This window comes from Anolis sagrei, chromosome 4 (assembly GCF_037176765.1).
Source record: "Anolis sagrei isolate rAnoSag1 chromosome 4, rAnoSag1.mat, whole genome shotgun sequence".
Taxonomy (NCBI): domain Eukaryota; kingdom Metazoa; phylum Chordata; class Lepidosauria; order Squamata; family Dactyloidae; genus Anolis; species Anolis sagrei.
Genome location: NC_090024.1, coordinates 133,375,525 through 133,381,416, shown reverse-complemented (window position 1 = coordinate 133,381,416; position 5,892 = coordinate 133,375,525). Strand labels below are relative to the sequence as shown.

Here is a 5,892-nt window from a genome sequence, read left to right as displayed (position 1 = left end):
ACCCCATACAATAGCTCTCCATCATAGCATGGAATGTTATTAGTTTTATCAGGATTTTACGAATTTCCCATTGGCCTGGAAATTGCAGAAAGATGCTTGTTCTTACTATCGTTTTTGAAATGCTGAAAAATCTGATCATCCAAGTTTTTTTTTCATTCCCTTTAAAATTTTATTGGTGCAATTGTGCACATCTGTGCTAGCTCATGGCATGCCGCAGCCGCTTTTACAACCTGGTGCACGCATGCAATTGGTCATGCAACTGTCAAGAAGCAACAATCCCAATGATCTGCAGTCACAGAATCACAGAATCATAGAGTTGGAAGAAACCACTTGAACCATCCAGTCCAACCCCCTGCCAAAAAGCAGGAAAATCATGTTCAAAGCACCACCACCCCCAACATATGGCCATCCAGCATCTGTTTAAAAGCCTCCAAAGAAGGAGCCTCCACCACACAATTGCACAATGTAAGGACACATCTGCTTGGTCTAAATGGCCAAAATGCAGGACAATTCCAAACTACTGGAGAACCAGTGAAGATAAAATGGTTTTGTTCCACCTGAAAGGTACAGTCAGATCTCAAAGCAAGGGAGCCAACAGTGCTGTAAGAGAGGAAGTATCGCTAACCTCCTGTGAGAAGGGATGGGAAGCACTGGAAAGGACAACGATGAGTTAAGCAGAGACACAGCTGTAACACAAAACATTTATTGATCAGACATGACAAAGAGAAAACTGTTAATAGCAAGACAATGTGTGTGCATGTGTGTGTGAAATATATACTGAAGGAGCAGAAATCCATAGTTGAATCAGATCTCCTACTGGCTTCTGCATGAGCGGTCCTATATGAGCAGTCTGTTCTCATATAGGTTGCTTCCCATTGCAAGCATTCCTGCTTAGGCACCACACACTTCATTGAAAAGAGAAGGATCCCAAGGTGCCTTGTTGACCATTTGGATCTGAAAAATTGTGAACTGAAAATTGTGAGAAAAGGTAGGCTGTCCTACAGAGTCAATGCAATCACCCTGTAAATAAAACTTGGATGAAAATAATTGGTTCAAGTGGGATATGTACCCTAATACACTTTGGCAGTACATATACTAAAATTGGAACGGTACAGAGAAGATTAGCATTGCCCCTTGTTCGGGCCCCACCTATCTTTGCGATTGCATCTCCATCTATGAACAGGCGTGAACTCTAAGATCCTCAGGGGAGGCCCTCCTCTCGCTCCCACCTCCGTCACAAGCATGGTTCATGGAGATGAAAGAGAGGGCCTTCTCACTGGTGGCCCCACACCTCTGGAATGCCCTTCCAAGGGAAATAAGACAGGCCCCATCCTTCCCCTCTTTTTGTAAGAGTTTGAAGACTTGGTGGTTTCAACAAATCTTCAAGAGTGACTAGTGCTAGCTCAGCCGAGACACTGTCCGGACACGATCTTGTCCCCTATATATTACTCTGGTCATTCTCCTAACAGGCCCCTGGAAATACCCATCCCCGCTTTTGTTGTTTACCTACTACAGTACTGTACCCAAATGCCGGTTCCATCTTATTTCAATTTGTATCAATCTTGACCCAACCTTTTCATTGTCCTGACCCATTCCTTTCCCATGCCCTTACAAATAGACATGAAGAGAGGCAGGATTTTTACTTTTAATATTTATATGTTGTCGGGTAATTCCATGCTTATGTTGCTGTTACAGTTATTTTTTGTTCATGTTGTGATTCTGCATGTTTTGATGTTGTTGCTTGGAAACCACCCTGAGTCCCCCCAGGGGGATAAAGCGGTATATAAATAAAGTTTTTTTTATTATTATTTAGGATAAAACAAGCAAGCATATATGGATTAGGGAATAATAATCAGAGATATTCATTTATGTTAATGCTCGTTATTATGAATGCAATAAAAGGATATCATGCTGAATCTGACTGATTTTATGGTCCCTTTTACAGTTCTCCACAGTAATATTCTACCATATTTTTGATGTTTTCCATTTTCAAAGATGTGCGACAACTAATAAAACAAGTTGTTCCATAACTACTGTATCTGAAGAAGTAGACTTTGCCTATGGAAGCTTATGCTACTAACTTCAATCTCAGATAGTCCCTAAGGTGATACAAGATCTCTTTGCATACTAATAAAACAATAGTGTCTGATTGTTCATTCCTTTAATTATCTTGTAGAAGCAATTTCAACAGCATAATTTCATCACCATTTCTAATATTCTACTCTATAATGAATCTTCAGAAATGCAGAATTTCTGAACTACTCATATAGGAAAGTATCCTTCTTGCACTTCATTGCCAACATAATGATGCTATTGTTTATTCAATTTAACTGGTGTTGTATGAATAACAACAACTTGGAATTTAGGAATTTGGAAATACTAACTTGAGAAGCATTATCAATAAGCACGGGGAATGACTATTGCCTCAACAACATTTGCTTCTCCATTTTAAGTCCTTTTGTTAACAATGTTAACTATTATCTGGGGCTCAAAACAGCCTACAAATTAAAGCAAACACAACATAGTTTTAAAACATAGAAAGGTTCACCGTTAAACTGGAATGATACTCTTCATGACATTATAATAATTAAAATATATAATTAATAATTTAGAATAATTCTTTAAAAGTAGTACTATTAAAATAGTGTCGTTCCCTTTCATCAAGGTATTTGGTTAACGATCTTTAATTTTTTAAAAAAATAAATCCTTTTTGAATGAATATAAAGCCTTTTCCTGCCAGCAGAAGAACAGCAAGGAAAGAGCTTTTTAGCCTCTTTAGTAGTGCATTTATCTGAACAATTAATGGAGTTTGATACTACTTTGGGATATTGGTGCACAAGGCTCTAAAACAATGGTTCTCAACCTTTAGGTTCCCAGATGTTTTGGCCAACAACTTCCAGAAATCACGGCCAATTTACCAGCTGTTAAAATTTATGGGAGTTGAAAGCCAAAACATCTGGGGACCCACAGGTTGAGAACCACTGCTCTAAAAAGAGGTCCAACATTAACATTGAAAACCCATCTTGCTTTGAACTGGAACATGCCAGGATAGCGACTCTTCTTATTGCACTAATAAAAACTTTTAGAAGGCTGAAAGTGATTTAAGGTTACTCCAGCTGTTTGAACACAACTCCTCCCATGCAGTGCCCCTCTTCTTCCATTCATCTTTTTTTTAAAAAATCAAGAAAAATTGTGCAATTTCAAGAGTTCATAATGTCCTGCGACTGTGACTTCATATTTAATTATTTCTGCATAGTTAATTATTTCTGCATTTTCCCAGTTCACAAACACTGTCCTTACAAACACATAAAAGATTTATTTATTTATTTTTATTTTTTTTAATTATTTTTTTATTAGAGTTTTATCCAAACAATTAGTTGTGTACACAGACCACACAATACAATATAAACAAACAGTAGAACATAAGACATAAAACATAGAACATCAGACATGTTAACCTCGAGTCACCCAGACTCCCTAATCATTGCCTTCCTGCCCTGAACCTTGCTGGTAGGAAGGCGGTTGCACAATAGCCGAGGATTGTGGGAGCCTAGAGATGGAAACATGGTGTGTCGAGGGGGGGGGAGTTGGTGGGGAATGGGGTGGGGAAGTAGGGAACAGTTACTAAATACAGTACAATACAAGTGCTCACGTTACACCTAGTGAACTTCCTCAACCTTCCACGAGGCCCTGTCAGCTTTGTAAATATATTGGATATATTTTCCATAGATAAACATAATTAAGCATCATAAACTTTCCACTTTAATCAAAAGGTATTCATAAAACAATACTTTTCTTCTCCTTCAAGTATTGTCTCAAAGGAAGCCAGTCAATCCTCTTTTTTTTACTGGTATCATAAACAATGCTTGCCAGAGAGTCTAGTTCCATGAAGTCTCTAATTTTTAGTGTCCATGCTTCTAGCGTCGGGAGCTCCTTTGTCTTCCATTTGCTGGCAAATACAGTTCTTGCCGCTGCCGTGAGGTGGTACAACAGCATCTCCTTGTTACGGTCTAGTTTAAAGTCAATCAGGTGCAGGAGGTAGTATTCCGCTTTCAACTCAAACCTTATTTGGAGTATGCCCTGTACTTCACGGTGGATTTCCCTCCAAAAAGCCCTGACTCTTCTACAGTCCCACCATACATGTAGGTATGTGCCCAAGTGTTTCCCGCATTTCCAACATAGATTGTTGACCCCTTTTTGAAATTTCGCTAACCTTTGGGGGGTTAGATGCCATCGCACAAACATTTTGTACCAACTTTCCAAAATACTTACAGATTTGGCAAATTTAGTTTTAAATCTCCATATCTCCTCCCATTCCTTAAGAAGAATGGAGTGCCCTAGGTCTATGGCCCAGGAAATCATGTTCTCTTTAATTAAATCAGTTTCTGTGAACCATTCCAGCAGTTTCTGATATAAACTTTTTATTACCTTCTTTTCTCTCTTCATAGTTGTTTCCCAAAATGTCTCCTGAGGGGCAAAACCTATTTTATGATCGTCTTTGTAGCTTTCCACCACTTGGAGATAGTGGAACCAGGAAAAGTTTTCATCCATATGTCTCAATGATTCAAGGGATTTTAATTCCCATAGGTTCTCTTTCTTTTCTAACAGATCCCTGTATGTATACCACTTACTACTGGGGAGCTCTTTTTTATGGAGTGCCTCTATTGGGGATAACCAGAGGGGTGTTCGCGTATAGAGCCTTTCTTTATATTTGCTCCATACCCTGAGTAAGGCTGCTCTGATAAAATGATTCGAAATTTTTTTTTCGATCTTTGCTTTCCCTAGCCATAAGTAGGCATGCCAGCCTCTCCTGGTGTCCGCTCCCTCTAGACTTAATAATCTCTTCTTCCTAAGCAGTGCCCACTCCCTTACCCAGGATAGGGCGCACGCCTCGAAGTACAATAGCAGGTCAGGTAGGCCCATACCCCCTCAAAGATTTATTTATTTACTATATTAATATCTGGGTTGTTGTAGGTTTTTTCGGGCTATATGGCCATGGTCTAGAGGCATTCTCTCCTGACGTTTCGCCTGCATCTATGGCAAGCATCCTCAGAGGTAGTGAGGTCTGTTGGAACTAGGAAAAAGGGTTTATATATCTGTGGAATGACCAGGGTGGGACAAAGGACTCTTGTCTGCTGGAACTAGGTGTGAATGTTTCAACTGACCACCTTGATTAGCATATAATCAGCGGTTCACCCAGATAAAGAGAGAAGCACATCCTAGTTTTAATTTTATAGTGTCTGGGTGTGATGGCACAATTCTTTTAGATGTCTTTGGACAAAGCCATTTAGGAGTTTCTGTGTTGATACTAGCACCCTGAATTCAGCTCAGAAGCAAATAGGAGAAACGATTTTATGTGATCTCTAAAATGAACACCAGACATCAGTCTGGTAGCTACATTTTGCACCAGCTGCAGCATCTGAACATTTTTCAAGGGCAGACCCAAACGGAGCACTAGTTTTTAGTAGTTCCAGTGTAATGGCATATGTATCATGCCAGCATTTCTTTCGATTTCCAGACTTTTGTATCATAGATTCCTGTACCATCAAGGAGGGAGTGGGGATGATGATTCATTATCAGAAATGTTAAGGAAGGGAAACATGCCATTTTTTTCACACAGTATTTCCATATGTTCAGGTTTTCCATTAATGGTATTTTGAATACCATTAGCCACTCTTAAATCAATTTCCAGTGTAAATACAATTTACAAGAAGATATCCTCCTCTTGCCCCTCACTGAGCTATATCATCTCTCCTAATTATTTCTATAATCTGTGAGTATAACCTATGAGGAATATTTGTATAACCTGTATAATCAGTGAGGAGGAGAAAAACCCAGCCATCACGACACAGAACACTAACAGAGGCAAAGAATTCAAGATGCTATTTCCAA

At 39.2% G+C, this 5,892-nt stretch overlaps 1 pseudogene; it reads left to right on the top strand.

Moving 5' to 3' along the window:
* Positions 1–1,073: 1,073 nt before the first annotated feature.
* LOC137097042 (U6 spliceosomal RNA) lies at positions 1,074–1,135 on the top strand (annotated as a pseudogene).
* The last annotated feature ends 4,757 nt before the right edge of the window (positions 1,136–5,892 follow it).